This window comes from Oncorhynchus masou, unplaced genomic scaffold (genome assembly GCF_036934945.1).
Source record: "Oncorhynchus masou masou isolate Uvic2021 unplaced genomic scaffold, UVic_Omas_1.1 unplaced_scaffold_1016, whole genome shotgun sequence".
Taxonomy (NCBI): Eukaryota; Metazoa; Chordata; class Actinopteri; order Salmoniformes; family Salmonidae; genus Oncorhynchus; species Oncorhynchus masou.
Window position 1 is genome coordinate 127,811 of NW_026999864.1, and position 22,244 is coordinate 150,054.

Here is a 22,244-nt window from a genome sequence, read left to right on the forward strand (position 1 = left end):
ATTGCTGCCACATTTAGTGAGCTTGGTACACATCCGGTGTGTTACGCGGAGTGGAACATGGGAACCCAAGAGCATTCTCAGACGAGGAGACTGGGATGAAGTAACCAAGGTATTTATTGAAACACACAGGGAGATGGAGTGCAGGGGTTGGAACAGGATAAGCAGGTGCGGAGGCTGGAGCGAGAGGGGTTGGGACAGGGTAAGCAGGTGCGGAGGCTGGAGCGAGAGGGGTTGGGACAGGATAAGAAGGTGCGGAGGCTGGAGCGAGAGGGGTTGGGACAGGATAAGCAGATCTGTAGGCTGGAGCGAGAGGGGTTGGGACAGGATAAGAAGGTGCGGAGGCTGGAGCGAGAGGGGTTGGGACAGGATAAGCAGGTCTGTAGGCTGGAGCGAGAGGGGTTGGGACAGGGTAAGCAGGTCTGTAGGCTGAGCGAGAGGGGTTGGGACAGGGTAAGCAGGTCCGGAGGCTGGAGCGAGATTTGGGACAGGATAAGCAGGGAGGCTGGAGCGAGAGGGGTTGGGACAGGATAAGCAGGTCTGTAGGCTGAGCGAGAGGGGTTGGGCTGGAGGCTGGAGAGGGGTTGGGACAGGATAAGGCAGGTCTGATGAGCAGGCTGAGCGAGAGGGGTTGGGACAGGATAAGCAGGGCTGGAGGCTGGAGCAAAGGGGTTGGGACAGGATAAGCAGGTCTGGGAGGCTGGAGCGGATAAGCAGGTCTGGAGGCTGAGCGAGAGGGGTTGGGACAGGATAAGCAGGGCTGGAGGCTGGAGCGAGAGGGGTTGGGACAGGATAAGCAGGTCTGGAGGCTGGAGCGAGAGGGGTTGGGACAGGGTAAGCAGGTCTGGAGGCTGGAGCGAGAGAGGGTTGGGACAGGATAAGCAGGTCAGGCTGGAGCGAGAGGGGTTGGGACAGGATAAGCAGGTCTGTAGGCTGAGCGAGAGGGGGTTGGGACAGGGTAAGCAGGTCTGTAGGCTGGAGCGAGAGGGGTTGGGACAGGATAAGCAGGTCTGTAGGCTGGAGCGAGAGGGGTTGGGACAGGGTAAGCAGGTCTGTAGGGGAATAAGCAGGTCTGTAGGCTGGAGCGAGAGGGGTTGGGACAGGATAGCAGGTCTGTAGGCTGGAGCGAGAGGGGTTGGGACAGGATAAGCATACAGGTCTGGAGGCTGGAGCGAGGGGTTGGACAGTAAGCAGGTCTGGAGGCTGGAGCAGGGGTTGGGACAGGATAGCAGGTCTGGAGGCTGGAGCGAGAGGGGTTGGGACAGGATAAGCAGGTCTGAGGCTGGAGCGAGAGGGGTTGGGACAGGATAAGCAGGTCTGGAGGCTGGAGCGAGAGGGGTTGGGACAGGATAAGCAGGGCTGGAGCGAGAGGGGTTGGGACAGGATAAGCAGGTCTGTAGGCTGGAGCGAGAGGGGTTGGGACAGGATAAGCAGGTCTGGAGGCTGGAGCGAGAGGGGTTGGGACAGGATAAGCAGGTCTGTAGGCTGGAGCGAGAGGGGTTGGGACAGGATAAGCAGGGCTGGAGCGAGAGGGGTTGGGGAGCAGGTCTGTAGGCTGGAGCGAGAGGGTTGGGACAGGTAAGCAGGTCTGGAGGCTGGAGCGAGAGACTGGGACAGGATAAGCAGGTCTGTAGGCTGGAGCGAGAGGGGTTGGGACAGGATAAGCAGGTCTGTAGGCTGGAGCGAGAGGGGTTGGGACAGGATAAGCAGGGTAGGCTGGAGCAGAGGGGTTGGGACAGGATCAGGTCTGAGGCTGCGAGAGGGGTTGGGACAGGATAAGCAGGTCTGTAGGCTGGAGCGAGAGGGGTTGGGACAGGGTAAGCAGGTCTGTAGGCTGGAGCGAGAGGGGTTGGGACAGGATAAGCAGGTGCAGAGGCTGGAGCGAGAGGGGTTGGGACAGGATAAGCAGGTCTGTAGGCTGGAGCGAGAGGGGTTGGGACAGGATAAGCAGGTCTGTAGGCTGAGCGAGAGGGGTTGGGACAGGATAAGCAGGTCTGTAGGCTGGAGCGAGAGCAGGTCTGGGGTTGGGACAGGATAAGCAGGTCTGTAGGCTGGAGCGAGAGGGGTTGGGACAGGGATAAGCAGGTCTGTAGGCTGGAGCGAGAGGGGTTGGGACAGGATAAGCAGGTCTGTAGGCTGGAGCGAGAGGGGTTGGGACAGGATAAGCAGGTCTGGAGGCTGGAGCGAGAGGGGTTGGGACAGGATAAGCAGGTCTGTAGGCTGAGAGCAGGGGTTGGGAGGATAAGCAGGTCTGGAGGCTGGAGCGAGAGGGGTTGGGACAGGATAAGCAGGTCTGGAGGCTGGAGCGAGAGGGGTTGGGACAGGATAAGCAGGTCTGTAGGCTGGAGCGAGAGGGGTTGGGACAGGATAAGCAGGTCTGGAGGCTGGAGCGAGAGGGGTTGGGACAGGATAAGCAGGTCTGTAGGCTGAGCGAGAGGGGTTGGGACAGGGTAAGCAGGTCTGGAGGCTGGAGAGAGGGGTTGGGACAGGATAAGCAGGTCTGTAGGCTGGAGCGAGAGGGGTTGGGACAGGATAAGCAGGTCTGGAGGCTGGAGCGAGAGGGGTTGGGACATGATAAGCAGGTCTGTAGGCTGGAGCGAGAGGGGTTGGGACAGGATAAGCAGAGGCTGGAGCTGGAGGTTGCTGGAGCGAGAGGGGTTGGGACAGGATAAGCAGGTCTGTAGGCTGGAGCGAGAGGGGTTGGGACAGGATAAGCAGGGCTGACAGGAGGGCTGGAGCTGGAGAGGGTTGGGACAGGATAAGCAGGTCTGTAGGCTGAGCGAGAGGGGTTGGGGGTTGGGACAGGATAAGCAGGTCTGGAGGCTGGATAAGCAGGGCGAGAGGGGCTGGGACAGGATAAGCAGGTCTGGAGGCTGGAGCGAGAGGGGTTGGGAGCAGGGTCAAGCAGGCTGGAGCGAGAGGGGTTGGGACAGGATAAGCAGGTTGGGACAGGGAGGGCTGGAGGCGAGAGGGGTTGGGACAGGATAAGCAGGTCTGGAGGCTGGAGCGAGAGGGGTTGGGACAGGGTAAAGGTGCAGAGGTCTCTTGGGACAGGATAGGCTGGAGCGAGAGGGGTTGGGACAGGATAAGCAGGTCTGTAGGCTGGAGCGAGAGGGGTTGGGACAGGATAAGCAGGTCTGTAGGCTGGAGCGAGAGGGGTTGGGACAGGGTAAGCAGGTCTGGAGGCTGGAGGCGAGGGGGTTGAGACAGGGTAAGCAGGTCTGTAGGGAAATCCAAGGCAGTAGTAGAGTGGGGAATCCAGGACAGAGTAGCAGGATGACGAGACGTAGGACCTGGAGACAAGGACCAGAGTCAGAGAGGCAGAACTGTAGCGGAGAGGAAAACAGGCACAACAGGATCTGAATAGTAACAAACGGCTAGAAACGTAGACTGGCTGAGCAGAGATTACAATCTGGCAGCATGGAAGTGGCAGGGCTGAGTATTAGTAGAGGTCTTGGTTATGGAACAGGTTGCAGCTGGTGGGAATCTGTTCTGACTCCAGCACACCTGTCTCCAACCCGCACAATCACAGAGAGAGTGAGAGAGAGAGAGAGAGAGAGAGAGAGAGGGAAAGAGCACTGGGGGAGGTGGAAGGTCAAGGAGACACATGATGAGCAGCAGAGAGCGTTGAAGGAGCAGATGTGACACGGTGGATAGGATGGCCAATAGGATAGCCAATAGGATGATGGCCAATAGGATGGCCAATAGGAGGCCAATAGGATGGCCAATAGGATGGCCAAGCACTTTCAGTCGTTTCGTTGGAATAGGGTCCAGTAGGCAGCTTGAAGGTTTAGAGGCCATTACTATTTTCATGAATGTGTCAAGAGATACAGGATTAAAACACTTGAGCGTCTCTCTTGATCCTAGGTCCTGGCAGAGTTGTGCAGACTCAGGACAACTGAGCTTTGGAGGAATACGCAGATTTAAAGAGGAGTCCGTAATTTTCTTTCTAATGATCATGATCTTTTCGTCAAAGAAGTTTGTGAATTTATCACTGCTGAATTGAAAACCATCCTCTCTTGGGGAATGCTGCTTCTTAGTTAGCTTTGCGACCGTATCAAAAATACATTTCGGATTGTTCTTATTCTCCTCAATTAAGTTGGAAAAATAATAGGATGATCGAGCAGCAGTGAGGGCTCTTCGATAATTCACGGTACTGTCTTTCCAAGCTAATCGGAAGACTTCCAGTTTGGTGTGGCGCCATTTCCGTTCCAAATGTCTGGAAGCATCACGGCTCGGGTATTTTCTGTGTACCAGGGAGCAAGTTTCTTATGACAAATGTTTTTTGTTTATAGGGGTGCGACTGCATCTAGGGTATTACGCAAGGTTACATTTAGTTCCTCAGTTAGGTGGTTAACCGATTGTTGTACTCTAACATCCTTGGATAGGCGGAGGGTGTCTGGAAGGGTATCTAGGGAATCTTTGAGTTGTCTGTGAATTTATAGCATGACTTTTGATGATCCTTGGTTGGGGTCTGAGCAGATTATTTTTTGCGATTGCAAACGTAATAAAATGGTGGTCCGATAGTCCAGGATTATGAGGAAAAACATTAAGATCCATAACATTTATTCCATGGGACAAAACTAGGTCCAGAGTATGACTGTGACAGTGAGTGGGTCCAGAGACATGTTGGACAAAACCCGTCGATGATGGCTCCGAAAGCCTTTTGGAGTGGGTCTGTGGACTTTTCCATGTGAATATTAAAGTCACCAAAGATTAGAATATTATCTGCCATGACTACAAGGTCCGATAGGAATTCAGGGAACTCAGTGAGGAATGCTGTATATGGCCCAGGAGGCCTGTAAACTATCAAAATATAATATAACTGTCTCCTATAAAAAGTGATTGAGGTATGGATTGAGGTTGAGCTACATAGATTTCATGACTACAAGCTCAAAAGACAGAAATCAGAGCACATATGCCCACAGGTAAACTGAATCATTTTATGGGGGATATAGTCTCCCCCTTTATCGGGGGATATAGTCTCCCCCCTTTACGGGGGATATAGTCTCCCCCTTTACGGGGGATATAGTCTCTAGTGTATCCAGGAGGAGAGGCATCATTTAACACTTTTCAGTCTGGCCAATCATGTGTTTTAGTGATTGGTCATGTTTCTGTCAGGCCAATCACACCATTCATTTTTTTCCCCATAGGGGATTTTAGAAACACTTATGTAAGGTGGGAGGGAGGGGTGGAGCCCATGAAGTGGTGGAAGGAGGAGGAGGAGGGAGGGGTGGTGGAAGGAGGAGGAGGAGGGGTGGTGGTGGAAGGAGGAGGAGGAGGGAGGGGTGGAGCCCATGAAGTGGTGGAAGGAGGAGGAGGGAGGGGTGGTGGAAGGAGGAGGAGAAGGGGTGGTGGGAGGAGGAGGAGGAGGGAGGGGTGGTGGGAGGAGGAGGAAGAGGGAGGATTGGAGCCCATGAAGTGGTGGAAGGAGGAGGAGGGAGCGGTGGTGGAAGGAGGAGGAGGAGGAGGAGGGGTGGTGGGAGGAGGAGGAGGAGGAGGGAGGGGTGGTGGGGGAGGAGGAGGAGGAGGAGGGAGGGGTGGAGCCCATGAAGTGGTGGAAGGAGGAGGAGGGAGGGGTGGTGGAAGGAGGAGGAGGAGGGGTGGTGGAAGGAGGAGGAGGAGGGAGGGGTGGTGGAAGGAGGAGGAGGGAGGGGTGGAGCCCATGAAGTGGTGGAAGGAGGAGGAGGGACGGGTGGTGGAAGGAGGAGGAGGAGGGGTGGTGGAAGGAAGAGGAGTAGGGAGGGGTGGAGCCCATGAAGTGGTGGAAGGAGGAGGAGGGAGGGGTGGTGGAAGGAGGAGGAGGGAGGGGTGGTGGAAGGAGGAGGAGGAGGGGGTGGTGGAAGGAGGAGGAGGAGGAGGGGTGGTGGGGGAGGAGGAGGAGGGAGGGGTGGAGCCCATGAAGTGGTGGAAGGAGGAGGAGGGAGGGGTGGTGGAAGGAGGAGGAGGAGGGGTGGTGGGAGGAGGAGGAGGGAGGGGTGGTGGGAGGAGGAGGAAGAGGGAGGATTGGAGCCCATGAAGTGGTGGAAGGAGGAGGAGGGAGCGGTGGTGGAAGGAGGAGGAGGAGGGGTGGTGGGAGGAGGAGGAGGAGGGAGGGGTGGTGGGAGGAGGAGGAGGAGGGAGGGGTGGTGGGAGGGGGAGGAGGAGGAGGGAGGGAGGGGTGGAGCCCATGAAGTGGTGGAAGGAGGAGGAGGGAGGGGTGGTGGAAGGAGGAGGAGGGAGGGGTGGTGGAAGGAGGAGGAGGAGGGGGTGGTGGAAGGAGGAGGAGGAGGGAGGGGTGGAGCCCATGAAGTGGTGGAAGGAGGAGGAGGGAGGGGTGGTGGAAGGAGGAGAAGGAGGGGTGGTGGGAGGAGGAGGAGGAGGGAGGGGTGGTGGGAGGAGGAGGAAGAGGGAGGATTGGAGCCCATGAAGTGGTGGAAGGAGGAGGAGGGAGCGGTGGTGGAAGGAGGAGGAGGAGGAGGAGGGGTGGTGGGAGGAGGAGGAGGAGGGAGGGGTGGTGGGAGGAGGAGGAGGAGGAGGGGGGGTGGAGCCCATGAAGTGGTGGAAGGAGGAGGAGGGAGGGGTGGTGGAAGGAGGAGGAGGAGGGGTGGTGGAAGGAGGAGGAGAGGAGGAGGGAGGGGTGGTGGAAGGAGGAGGAGGGAGGGGTGGAGCCCATGAAGTGGTGGAAGGAGGAGGAGGGACGGGTGGTGGAAGGAGGAGGAGGAGGGGGGGTGGAAGGAAGAGGAGTAGGGAGGGGTGGAGCCCATGAAGTGGTGGAAGGAGGAGGAGGGAGGGGTGGTGGAAGGAGGAGGAGGAGGAGGGGGGGTGGGAGGAGGAGGAGGAGGGAGGGGTGGTGGGAGGAGGAGGAGGAGGGAGGGGTGGAGCCCATGAAGTGTTGGAAGGAGGAGGAGGGAGCGGTGGTGGAAGGAGGAGGAGGAGGGAGGGGGTGGTGGAAGGAGGAGGAGGGAGGGGTGGAGCCCATGAAGTGGTGGAAGGAGGAGGAGGGAGGGGTGGTGGAAGAAGGATGAGGAGGGGTGGTGGAAGGAGGAGGAGGAGGGAGAGGGGTGGAGCCCATGAAGTGGTGGAAGGAGGAGGAGGGAGCAGTGGTGGAAGGAGGAGGAGGAGGAGGGAGGGAGGGGGTGGGGGAGGAGGAGGAGGAGGGAGGGGGTGGTGGAAGGAGGAGGAGGGAGGGGTGGTGGGAGGAGGAGGAGGAGGGAGGGGTGGTGGAAGGAGGAGGAGGGAGGGGTGGAGCCCATGAAGTGGTGGAAGGAGAAGGAGGGAGGGGTGGTGGAAGGAGGAGGAGGAGGGGTGGTGGAAGGAGGAGGAGGGAGGGGTGGAGCCCATGAAGTGGTGGAAGGAGGAGGAGGGAGGGGTGGTGGGAGGAGGAGGAGGAGGGAGGGGTGGTGGAAGGAGGAGGAGGGAGGGGTGGAGCCCATGAAGTGGTGGAAGGAGAAGGAGGGAGGGGTGGTGGAAGGAGGAGGAGGAGGGGTGGTGGAAGGAGAAGGAGGGAGGTGTGGTGGAAGGAGGAGGAGGAGGGGTGGTGGAAGGAGGAGGAGGGAGGTGTGGTGGAAGGAGGAGGAGGAGGGAGGGGTGGTGGAAGGAGGAGGAGGGAGCGGTGGTGGAAAGAGGGGGAGGAAGGGTTGTTGGGAGCAGGTTTTGGGAATGCTGTTCATTTGTAGTTTTTCTTCCCAGCAATGTGGCTAAACAGGATGTGAGCAGTTCTGAGATGCATTTGGGGGAAGTCTGTGCCTCTGGGTTATTGGGGACTTTATAATTCAATCAAATGTTATTTGTCACATGCGCCAAAAACAACAGGTGTAGTAGACGTCACAGTGAAATGCTGAATACAACAGGTGTAGTAGACCTCACAGTGAACTGCTGAATACAACAGGTGTAGTAGACCTCACAGTGAAATGCTGAATACAACAGGTGTAGTAGACCTCACAGTGAAATGCTGAATACAACAGGTGTAGTAGACCTCACAGTGAAATGCTGAATACAACAGGTGTAGTAGACCTCACAGTGAAATGCTGAATACAACAGGTGTAGTAGACCTCACAGTGAAATGCTGAATACAACAGGTGTAGTAGACCTCACAGTGAAATGCTGAATACAACAGGTGTAGTAGACCTCACAGTGAAATGCTGAATACAACAGGTGTAGTAGACCTCACAGTGAAATGCTAAATACAACAGGTGTAGTAGACCTCACAGTGAAATGCTGAATATAACAGGTGTAGTAGACCTCACAGTGAAATGCTGAATACAACAGGTGTAGTAGACCTCACAGTGAACTGCTGAATACAGCAGGTGTAGTAGACCTCACAGTGAAATGCTGAATACAACAGGTGTAGTAGACCTCACAGTGAAATGCTGAATACAACAGGTGTAGTAGACCTTACAGTGAAATGCTGAATACAACAGGTGTAGTAGACCTCACAGTGAAATGCTGAATACAACAGGTGTAGTAGACCTGACAGTGAAATGCTGAATACAACAGGTGTAGTAGACCTCACAGTGAAATGCTGAATACAACAGGTGTAGTAGACCTCACAGTGAAATGATGAATACAACAGGTGTAGTAGACCTTACAGTGAAATGCTGAATACAACAGGTGTAGTAGACCTCACAGTGAAATGCTGAATACAACAGGTGTAGTAGACCTCACAGTGAAATGCTGAATACAACAGGTGTAGTAGACCTGACAGTGAAATGCTGAATACAACAGGTGTAGTAGACCTCACAGTGAAATGCTGAATACAACAGGTGTAGTAGACCTCACAGTGAAATGCTGAATACAACAGGTGTAGTAGACCTCACAGTGAAATGCTGAATACAACAGGTGTAGTAGACCTCACAGTGAAATGCTGAATACAACAGGTGTAGTAGACCTCACAGTGAAATGCTGAATACAACAGGTGTAGTAGACCTTACAGTGAAATGCTGAATACAACAGGTGTAGTAGACCTCACAGTGAAATGCTGAATACAACAGGTGTAGTAGACCTGACAGTGAAATGCTGAATACAACAGGTGTAGTAGACCTCACAGTGAAATGCTGAATACAACAGGTGTAGTAGACCTCACAGTGAAATGCTGAATACAACAGGTGTAGCAGACATCACAGTGAAATGCTGAATACAACAGGTGTAGTAGACCTCACAGTGAAATGCTGAATACAACAGGTGTAGTAGACCTCACAGTGAAATGCTGACTTTCCAAGCCCTTAACCAACAATGCAGTTTTAAGAAAAATATGTGTTAAGCCAAAAATACGTAGATAAAGAATGAAAATGACAAATAGTTAAAGAGCAGAAGTCAAATAACAGTAGCGATATATACAGGTGGTACCGGTACAGAGTCAATGTGGGGGGGCACCGGTTAGTCGAGGTAATTGAGGTAATATGTACATGTAGGTAGAGTTAAAGTGACTATGCTAGATAATAAACAGAGAGCAGCAGCAGCATAAAAGAGTGTGTGTGTGTGTGGGGGGGGGGGGGGGGTTCTACGCTGTGTGTTTATGGGTAATGTTGGGCCCTGACTGTTTGTTTTGTGAAGAGGATTCTAGAACAGGTCAGTAGGGATCTTACTGTCACATGAGGATTCTAGAACAGGTCAGTAGGGATCTTACTGTCACATGGGGATTCTAGAACAGGTCAGTTGGTTTCTTACTGTCACATGAGGATTCTAGAACAGGTCAGTAGGGTTCTTACTGTCACATGAGGATTCTAGAACAGGTCAGTTGGTTTCTTACTGTCACATGAGGATTCTAGAACAGGTCAGTAGGGTTCTTACTGTCACATGAGGATTCTAGAACAGGTCGGTTGGTTTCTTACTGTCACATGAGGATTCTAGAACAGGTCGGTTGGTTTCTTACTGTCACATGAGGATTCTAGAACAGGTCGGTTGGTTTCTTACTGTCACATGAGGATTCTAGAACAGGTCAGTAGGGTTCTTACTGTCACATGAGGATTCTAGAACAGGTCGGTTGGTTTCTTACTGTCACATGAGGATTCTAGAACAGGTCAGTAGGGTTCTTACTGTCACATGAGGATTCTAGAACAGGTCGGTTGGTTTCTTACTGTCACATGAGGATTCTAGAACAGGTCAGTTGGTTTCTTACTGTCACATGGGGATTCTAGAACAGGTCAGTTGGTTTCTTACTGTCACATGAGGATTCTAGAACAGGTCAGTAGGGTTCTTACTGTCACATGAGGATTCTAGAACAGGTCAGTTGGTGTCTTACTGTCACATGAGGATTCTAGAACAGGTCAGTAGGGTTCTTACTGTCACATGAGGATTCTAGAACAGGTCGGTTGGTTTCTTACTGTCACATGAGGATTCTAGAACAGGTCAGTAGGGTTCTTACTGTCACATGAGGATTCTAGAACAGGTCGGTTGGTTTCTTACTGTCACATGAGGATTCTAGAACAGGTCGGTTGGTTTCTTACTGTCACATGAGGATTCTAGAACAGGTCAGTAGGGTTCTTACTGTCACATGAGGATTCTAGAACAGTTCGGTTGGTTTCTTACTGTCACATGAGGATTCTAGAACAGGTCAGTAGGGTTCTTACTGTCACATGAGGATTCTAGAACAGGTCGGTTGGTTTCTTACTGTCACATGAGGATTCTAGAACAGGTCAGTTGGTTTCTTACTGTCACATGGGGATTCTAGAACAGGTCAGTTGGTTTCTTACTGTCACATGAGGATTCTAGAACAGGTCAGTAGGGTTCTTACTGTCACATGAGGATTCTAGAACAGGTCAGTTGGTTTCTTACTGTCACATGAGGATTCTAGAACAGGTCAGTAGGGTTCTTACTGTCACATGAGGATTCTAGAACAGGTCGGTTGGTTTCTTACTGTCACATGAGGATTCTAGAACAGGTCAGTAGGGTTCTTACTGTCACATGAGGATTCTAGAACAGGTGGTTGGTTTCTTACTGTCACATGAGGATTCTAGAACAGGTCGGTTGGTTTCTTACTGTCACATGAGGATTCTAGAACAGGTCAGTAGGGTTCTTACTGTCACATGAGGATTCTAGAACAGGTCGGTTGGTTTCTTACTGTCACATGAGGATTCTAGAACAGGTCAGTAGGGTTCTTACTGTCACATGAGGATTCTAGAACAGGTCGGTTGGTTTCTTACTGTCACATGAGGATTCTAGAACAGGTCAGTTGGTTTCTTACTGTCACATGAGGATTCTAGAACAGGTCGGTTGGTTTCTTACTGTCACATGAGGATTCTAGAACAGGTCAGTAGGGTTCTTACTGTCACATGAGGATTCTAGAACAGGTCGGTTGGTTTCTTACTGTCACATGAGGATTCTAGAACAGGTCAGTAGGGTTCTTACTGTCACATGAGGATTCTAGAACAGGTCGGTTGGTTTCTTACTGTCACATGAGGATTCTAGAACAGGTCAGTTGGTTTCTTACTGTCACATGGGGATTCTAGAACAGGTCAGTTGGTTTCTTACTGTCACATGAGGATTCTAGAACAGGTCAGTAGGGTTCTTACTGTCACATGAGGATTCTAGAACAGGTCAGTTGGTTTCTTACTGTCACATGAGGATTCTAGAACAGGTCAGTAGGGTTCTTACTGTCACATGAGGATTCTAGAACAGGTCGGTTGGTTTCTTACTGTCACATGAGGATTCTAGAACAGGTCAGTAGGGTTCTTACTGTCACATGAGGATTCTAGAACAGGTCGGTTGGTTTCTTACTGTCACATGAGGATTCTAGAACAGGTCGGTTGGTTTCTTACTGTCACATGAGGATTCTAGAACAGGTCAGTAGGGTTCTTACTGTCACATGAGGATTCTAGAACAGGTCGGTTGGTTTCTTACTGTCACATGAGGATTCTAGAACAGGTCAGTAGGGTTCTTACTGTCACATGAGGATTCTAGAACAGGTCGGTTGGTTTCTTACTGTCACATGAGGATTCTAGAACAGGTCAGTTGGTTTCTTACTGTCACATGAGGATTCTAGAACAGGTCAGTAGGGTTCTTACTGTCACATGAGGATTCTAGAACAGGTCGGTTGGTTTCTTACTGTCACATGTGGATTCTAGAACAGGTCAGTAGGGTTCTTACTGTCACATGAGGATTCTAGAACAGGTCGGTTGGTTTCTTACTGTCACATGAGGATTCTAGAACAGGTCAGTAGGGTTCTTACTGTATTCTTGTGATCTGAGTCAGACCTATTATTTAATATATGCTGTTGAATATCCCATGTTTCATGAGCTGAAATAAAAAATCTCAGAAATGTTCCATAAGCACAAAAAACGTGTTTGAAATGTATTTACATCCCTGTTAGTGAGCATTTCTCCTTTTTCAAGACAATCCATCCACCTGACAGGTGTGGCATATCAAGAAGCTGAATACACAGCATGATCATTACACAGGTGCACCTTGTGCTGGGGGACAATAAAAGGCCACTTTGAAATGGGCAGTGTTGTCACACAACACAAGGCCACAGATGTCTCATGTTTTGAGGGAATGTGCAATTGGCATGCTGACTGCAGGAATGTCCACCATAGCTGTTGCCAGAGAATTAAATGTTGATTTCTCTACCATAAATTTCCTCCAACATCGTTTTAAAGAATAAGTTCTATAGACCATTCACTAGAGGTTTTAGTATAGAGAATTACAATCATGCTGCTCTATCTGACAGTATAGAGAACTGTAATCATGACAGTATAGAGAACTGTAATCATGACAGTATAGAGAACTATAATCATGACAGTATAGAGAACTGTAATCATGACAGTATAGAGAACTGTAATCATGACAGTATAGAGAACTGTAATCATGACAGTATAGAGAACTGTAATCATGCTGCTCTATCTGACAGTATAGAGAACTATAATCATGCTGCTCTATCTGACAGTATAGAGAACTATAATCATGCTGCTCTATCTGACAGTATAGAGAACTATAATCATGCTGCTCTATCTGACAGTATAGAGAACTGTAATCATGCTGCTCTATCTGACAGTATAGAGAACTATAATCATGCTGCTCTATCTGACAGTATAGAGAACTATAATCATGCTGCTCTATCTGACAGTATAGAGAACTGTAATCATGCTGCTCTATCTGACAGTATAGAGAACTATAATCATGCTGCTCTATCTGACAGTATAGAGAACTGTAATCATGCTGCTCTATCTGACAGTATAGAGAACTGTAATCATGCTGCTCTATCTGACAGTATAGAGAACTGTAATCATGCTGCTCTATCTGACAGTATAGAGAACTGTAACCATGACAGTATAGAGAACTGTAATCATGTTGCTCTATCTGACAGTATAGAGAACTATAATCATGCTGCTCTATCTGACATTATAGAGAACTGTAATCATGCTGCTCTATCTGACAGTATAGAGAACTGTAATCATGCTGCTCTATCTGACAGTATAGAGAACTGTAATCATGACAGTATAGAGAACTGTAATCATGACAGTATAGAGAACTGTAATCATGCTGCTCTATCTGACAGTATAGAGAACTGTAATCATGCTGCTCTATCTGACAGTATAGAGAACTGTAATCATGACAGTATAGAGAACTGTAATCATGACAGTATAGAGAACTGTAATCATGTTGCTCTATCTGACAGTATAGAGAACTATAATCATGCTGCTCTATCTGACAGTATAGAGAACTGTAATCATGCTGCTCTATCTGACAGTATAGAGAACTGTAATCATGCTGCTCTATCTGACAGTATAGAGAACTGTAATCATGACAGTATAGAGAACTGTAATCATGACAGTATAGAGAACTGTAATCATGCTGCTCTATCTGACAGTATAGAGAACTGTAATCATGACAGTATAGAGAACTGTATTCATGACAGTATAGAGAACTATAATCATGCTGCTCTATCTGACAGTATAGAGAACTGTAATCATGCTGCTCTATCTGACAGTATAGAGAACTGTAATCATGCTGCTCTATCTGACAGTATAGAGAACTGTAATCATGACAGTATAGAGAACTGTAATCATGACAGTATAGAGAACTATAATCATGCTGCTCTATCTGACAGTATAGAGAACTATAATCATGCTGCTCTATCTGGCAGTATAGAGAACTGTAATCATGCTGCTCTATCTGACAGTATAGAGAACTGTAATCATGCTGCTCTATCTGACAGTATAGAGAAATGTAATCATGCTGCTCTATCTGACAGTATAGAGAACTGTAATCATGACAGTATAGAGAACTGTAATCATGTTGCTCTATCTGACAGTATAGAGAACTATAATCATGTTGCTCTATCTGACAGTATAGAGAACTGTAATCATGACAGTATAGAGAACTATAATCATGTTGCTCTATCTGACAGTATAGAGAACTATAATCATGACAGTACAGAGAACTGTAATCATGTTGCTCTATCTGACAGTATAGAGAACTGTAATCATGATAGTATAGAGAACTGTAATCATGACAGTATAGAGAACTGTAATCATGTTGCTCTATCTGACAGTACAGAGAACTATAATCATGATAGTATAGAGAACTGTAATCATGACAGTATAGAGAACTATAATCATGTTGCTCTATCTGACAGTATAGAGAACTATAATCATGACAGTATAGAGAACTATAATCATGCTGCTCTTTCTGACAGTATAGAGAACTATAATCATGCTGCTCTATCTGACAGTATAGAGAACTATAATCATGACAGTATAGAGATCTATAATCATGACAGTATAGAGAACTATAATCATGCTGCTCTATCTGACAGTATAGAGAACTGTAATCATGACAGTATAGAGATCTATAATCATGACAGTATAGAGAACTATAATCATGCTGCTCTATCTGACAGTATAGAGAACTATAATCATGCTGCTCTATCTGACAGTATAGAGAACTGTAATCATGCTGCTCTATCTGACAGTATAGAGAACTATAATCATGCTGCTCTTTCTGACAGTATAGAGAACTGTAATCATGACAGTATAGAGATCTATAATCATGACAGTATAGAGAACTGTAATCATGTTGCTCTATCTGACAGTATAGAGAACTATAATCATGCTGCTCTATCTGACAGTATAGAGAACTATAATCATGCTGCTCTATCTGACAGTATAGATAACTCTAATCATGCTGCTCTATCTGACAGTATAGAGAACTATAATCATGCTGCTCTATCTGACAGTATAGAGAACTGTAATCATGCTGCTCTATCTGACAGTATAGAGAACTGTAATCATGCTGCTCTATCTGACAGTATAGAGAACTGTAATCATGCTGCTCTATCTGACAGTATAGAGAACTGTAATCATGACAGTATAGAGAACTGTAATCATGCTGCTCTATCTGACAGTATAGAGAACTAGAATCATGCTGCTCTATCTGGCAGTATAGAGAACTGTAACCATGCTGCTCTGTCTGACAGTATAGAGAACTGTAATCATGCTGCTCTATCTGACAGTATAGAGAACTATAATCATGCTGCTCTATCTGACAGTATAGATAACTCTAATCATGCTGCTCTATCTGACAGTATAGAGAACTGTAATCATGATATTATAGAGAACTGTAATCATGACAGTATAGAGATCTATAATTATGACAGTATAGAGAACTATAATCATACTGCTCTATCTGACAGTATAGAGAACTGTAATCATGCTGCTCTATCTGACAGTATAGAGAACTGTAATCATGCTGCTCTATCTGACAGTATAGAGAACTGTAATCATGACAGTATAGAGAACTGTAATCATGACAGTATAGAGAACTGTAATCATGTTGCTCTATCTGGCAGTATAGAGAACTATAATCATGTTGCTCTATCTGACAGTATAGAGAACTGTAATCATGACAGTATAGAGAACTATAATCATGTTGCTCTATCTGACAGTATAGAGAACTATAATCATGACAGTACAGAGAACTGTAATCATGTTGCTCTATCTGACAGTATAGAGAACTGTAATCATGATAGTATAGAGAACTGTAATCATGACAGTATAGAGAACTGTAATCATGTTGCTCTATCTGACAGTACAGAGAACTATAATCATGATAGTATAGAGAACTGTAATCATGACAGTATAGAGAACTATAATCATGTTGCTCTATCTGACAGTATAGAGAACTATAATCATGACAGTATAGAGAACTATAATCATGACAGTATAGAGAACTGTAATCATGCTGCTCTATCTGACAGTATAGAGAACTATAATCATGATAGTATAGAGAACTGTAATCATGACAGTATAGAGAACTATAATCATGTTGCTCTATCTGACAGTATAGAGAACTGTAATCATGACAGTATAGAGAACTATAATCATGACAGTATAGAGAACTATAATCATGCTGCTCTATCTGACAGTATAGAGAACTAGAATCATGCTGCTCTATCTGGCAGTATAGAGAACTGTAACCATGCTGCTCTATCTGACAGTATAGAGAACTGTAATCATGCTGCTCTATCTGACAGTATAGAGAACTATAATCATGCTGCTCTATCTGACAGTATAGAGAACTGTAATCATGCTGCTCTATCTGACAGTATAGAGAACTATAATCATGCTGCTCTATCTGACAGTATAGAGAACTGTAATCATGCTGCTCTATCTGACAGTATAGAGAACTGTAATCATGACAGTATAGAGAACTGTAATCATGTTGCTCTATCTGACAGTATAGAGAACTATAATCATGCTGCTCTATCTGACACTATAGAGAACTGTAATCATGCTGCTCTATCTGACAGTATAGAGAACTATAATCATGCTGCTCTATCTGACAGTATAGAGAACTGTAATCATGCTGCTCTATCTGACAGTATAGAGAACTGTAATCATGCTGCTCTATCTGACAGTATAGAGAACTGTAATCATGCTGCTCTATCTGACAGTATAGAGAACTGTAATCATGACAGTATAGAGAACTGTAATCATGACAGTATAGAGAACTGTAATCATGCTGCTCTATCTGACAGTATAGAGAACTGTAATCATGACAGTATAGAGAACTGTATTCATGACAGTATAGAGAATTATAATCATGCTGCTCTATCTGACAGTATAGAGAACTGTAATCATGCTGCTCTATCTGACAGTATAGAGAACTGTAATCATGCTGCTCTATCTGACAGTATAGAGAACTGTAATCATGACAGTATAGAGAACTGTAATCATGACAGTATAGAGAACTGTAATCATGTTGCTCTATCTGACAGCGTAGAGAACTATAATCATGCTGCTCTATCTGACAGTATAGAGAACTGTAATCATGCTGCTCTATCTGACAGTATAGAGAACTGTAATCATGCTGCTCTATCTGACAGTATAGAGAACTGTAATCATGACAGTATAGAGAACTGTAATCATGACAGTATAGAGAACTGTAATCATGTTGCTCTATCTGACAGCGTAGAGAACTATAATCATGCTGCTCTATCTGACAGTATAGAGAACTGTAATCATGCTGCTCTATCTGACAGTATAGAGAACTGTAATCATGCTGCTCTATCTGACAGTACAGAGAACTATAATCATGATAGTATAGAGAACTGTAATCATGACAGTATAGAGAACTATAATCATGTTGCTCTATCTGACAGTATAGAGAACTGTAATCATGACAGTATAGAGAACTATAATCATGACAGTATAGAGAACTATAATCATGCTGCTCTATCTGACAGTATAGAGAACTAGAATCATGCTGCTCTATCTGGCAGTATAGAGAACTGTAACCATGCTGCTCTATCTGGCAGTATAGAGAACTGTAATCATGCTGCTCTATCTGACAGTATAGAGAACTGTAATCATGCTGCTCTATCTGACAGTATAGAGAACTGTAATCATGATAGTATAGAGAACTGTAATCATGACAGTATAGAGAACTATAATCATGACAGTATAGAGAACTATAATCATGCTGCTCTATCTGACAGTATAGATAACTCTAATCATGCTGCTCTATCTGACAGTATAGAGAACTATAATCATGCTGCTCTATCTGACAGCATAGAGAACTGTAATCATGCTGCTCTATCTGACAGTATAGAGAACTGTAATCATGCTGCTCTATCTGACAGTATAGAGAACTGTAATCATGCTGCTCTATCTGACAGTATAGAGAACTATAATCATGCTGCTCTATCTGACAGTATAGAGAACTGTAATCATGACAGTATAGAGAACTGTAATCATGACAGTATAGAGAACTGTAATCATGCTGCTCCATCTGACAGTATAGAGAACTGTAATCATGACAGTATAGAGAACTGTATTCATGACAGTATAGAGAACTAGAATCATGCTGCTCTATCTGGCAGTATAGAGAACTGTAACCATGCTGCTCTATCTGACAGTATAGAGAACTGTTATCATGCTGCTCTATCTGACAGTATAGAGAACTATAATCATGCTGCTCTATCTGACAGTATAGAGAACTGTAATCATGCTGCTCTATCTGACAGTATAGAGAACTATAATCATGCTGCTCTATCTGACAGTATAGAGAACTGTAATCATGCTGCTCTATCTGACAGTATAGAGAACTGTAATCATGACAGTATAGAGAACTGTAATCATGTTGCTCTATCTGACAGTATAGAGAACTATAATCATGCTGCTCTATCTGACACTATAGAGAACTGTAATCATGCTGCTCTATCTGACAGTATAGAGAACTGTAATCATGCTGCTCTATCTGACAGTATAGAGAACTGTAATCATGACAGTATAGAGAACTGTAATCATGACAGTATAGAGAACTGTAATCATGCTGCTCTATCTGACAGTATAGAGAACTGTAATCATGACAGTATAGAGAACTGTATTCATGACAGTATAGAGAACTATAATCATGCTGCTCTATCTGACAGTATAGAGAACTGTAATCATGCTGCTCTATCTGACAGTATAGAGAACTGTAATCATGCTGCTCTATCTGACAGTATAGAGAACTGTAATCATGACAGTATAGAGAACTGTAATCATGACAGTATAGAGAACTGTAATCATGTTGCTCTATCTGACAGTATAGAGAACTATAATCATGCTGCTCTATCTGACAGTATAGAGAACTGTAATCATGCTGCTCTATCTGACAGTATAGAGAACTGTAATCATGCTGCTCTATCTGACAGTATAGAGAACTGTAATCAAGACAGTATAGAGAACTGTAATCATGACAGTATAGAGAACTGTAATCATGCTGCTCTATCTGACAGTATAGAGAACTGTAATCATGACAGTATAGAGAACTGTAATCATGACAGTATAGAGAACTATAATCATGCTGCTCTATCTGACAGTATAGAGAACTATAATCATGCTGCTCTATCTGGCAGTATAGAGAACTGTAATCATGCTGCTCTATCTGACAGTATAGAGAACTGTAATCATGCTGCTCTATCTGACAGTATAGAGAACTATAATCATGCTGCTCTATCTGGCAGTATAGAGAAATGTAATCATGCTGCTCTATCTGACAGTATAGAGAACTGTAATCATGACAGTATAGAGAACTGTAATCATGTTGCTCTATCTGACAGTATAGAGAACTATAATCATGTTGGTCTATCTGACAGTATAGAGAACTGTAATCATGACAGTATAGAGAACTATAATCATGTTGCTCTATCTGACAGTATAGAGAACTATAATCATGACAGTACAGAGAACTGTAATCATGTTGCTCTATCTGACAGTATAGAGAACTGTAATCATGATAGTATAGAGAACTGTAATCATGACAGTATAGAGAACTGTAATCATGTTGCTCTATCTGACAGTACAGAGAACTATAATCATGATAGTATAGAGAACTGTAATCATGACAGTATAGAGAACTATAATCATGTTGCTCTATCTGACAGTATAGAGAACTATAATCATGACAGTATAGAGAACTATAATCATGCTGCTCTTTCTGACAGTATAGAGAACTATAATCATGACAGTATAGAGATCTATAATCATGACAGTATAGAGAACTATAATCATGCTGCTCTCTCTGACAGTATAGAGAACTGTAATCATGCTGCTCTATCTGACAGTATAGAGAACTGTAATCATGACAGTATAGAGATCTATAATCATGACAGTATAGAGAACTGTAATCATGTTGCTCTATCTGACAGTATAGAGAACTATAATCATGCTGCTCTATCTGACAGTATAGAGAACTATAATCATGCTGCTCTATCTGACAGTATAGATAACTCTAATCATGCTGCTCTATCTGACAGTATAGAGAACTATAATCATGCTGCTCTATCTGACAGTATAGAGAACTGTAATCATGCTGCTCTATCTGACAGTATAAAGAACTGTAATCATGCTGCTCTATCTGACAGTATAGAGAACTATAATCATGCTGCTCTATCTGACAGTATAGAGAACTGTAATCATGCTGCTCTATCTGACAGTATAGAGAACTGTAATCATGACAGTATAGAGAACTGTAATCATGTTGCTCTATCTGACAGTATAGAGAACTATAATCATGCTGCTCTATCTGACACTATAGAGAACTGTAATCATGCTGCTCTATCTGACAGTATAGAGAACTGTAATCATGCTGCTCTATCTGACAGTATAGAGAACTGTAATCATGACAGTATAGAGAACTGTAATCATGACAGTATAGAGAACTGTAATCATGCTGCTCTATCTGACAGTATAGAGAACTGTAATCATGACAGTATAGAGAACTGTATTCATGACAGTATAGAGAACTATAATCATGCTGCTCTATCTGACAGTATAGAGAACTGTAATCATGCTGCTCTATCTGACAGTATAGAGAACTGTAATCATGCTGCTCTATCTGACAGTATAGAGAACTGTAATCATGACAGTATAGAGAACTGTAATCATGACAGTATAGAGAACTGTAATCATGTTGCTCTATCTGACAGTATAGAGAACTATAATCATGCTGCTCTATCTGACAGTATAGAGAACTGTAATCATGCTGCTCTATCTGACAGTATAGAGAACTGTAATCATGCTGCTCTATCTGACAGTATAGAGAACTGTAATCAAGACAGTATAGAGAACTGTAATCATGACAGTATAGAGAACTGTAATCATGCTGCTCTATCTGACAGTATAGAGAACTGTAATCATGACAGTATAGAGAACTGTAATCATGACAGTATAGAGAACTATAATCATGCTGCTCTATCTGACAGTATAGAGAACTATAATCATGCTGCTCTATCTGGCAGTATAGAGAACTGTAATCATGCTGCTCTATCTGACAGTATAGAGAACTGTAATCATGCTGCTCTATCTGACAGTATAGAGAACTGTAATCATGACAGTATAGAGAACTGTAATCATGACAGTATAGAGAACTGTAATCATGTTGCTCTATCTGACAGTATAGAGAACTATAATCATGCTGCTCTATCTGACAGTATAGAGAACTGTAATCATGCTGCTCTATCTGACAGTATAGAGAACTGTAATCATGCTGCTCTATCTGACAGTATAGAGAACTGTAATCAAGACAGTATAGAGAACTGTAATCATGACAGTATAGAGAACTGTAATCATGCTGCTCTATCTGACAGTATAGAGAACTGTAATCATGACAGTATAGAGAACTGTAATCATGACAGTATAGAGAACTATAATCATGCTGCTCTATCTGACAGTATAGAGAACTATAATCATGCTGCTCTATCTGGCAGTATAGAGAACTGTAATCATGCTGCTCTATCTGACAGTATAGAGAACTGTAATCATGCTGCTCTATCTGACAGTATAGAGAACTATAATCATGCTGCTCTATCTGGCAGTATAGAGAAATGTAATCATGCTGCTCTATCTGACAGTATAGAGAACTGTAATCATGACAGTATAGAGAACTGTAATCATGTTGCTCTATCTGACAGTATAGAGAACTATAATCATGTTGCTCTATCTGACAGTATAGAGAACTGTAATCATGACAGTATAGAGAACTATAATCATGTTGCTCTATCTGACAGTATAGAGAACTATAATCATGACAGTACAGAGAACTGTAATCATGTTGCTCTATCTGACAGTATAGAGAACTGTAATCATGATAGTATAGAGAACTGTAATCATGACAGTATAGAGAACTGTAATCATGTTGCTCTATCTGACAGTACAGAGAACTATAATCATGATAGTATAGAGAACTGTAATCATGACAGTATAGAGAACTATAATCATGTTGCTCTATCTGACAGTATAGAGAACTATAATCATGACAGTATAGAGAACTATAATCATGCTGCT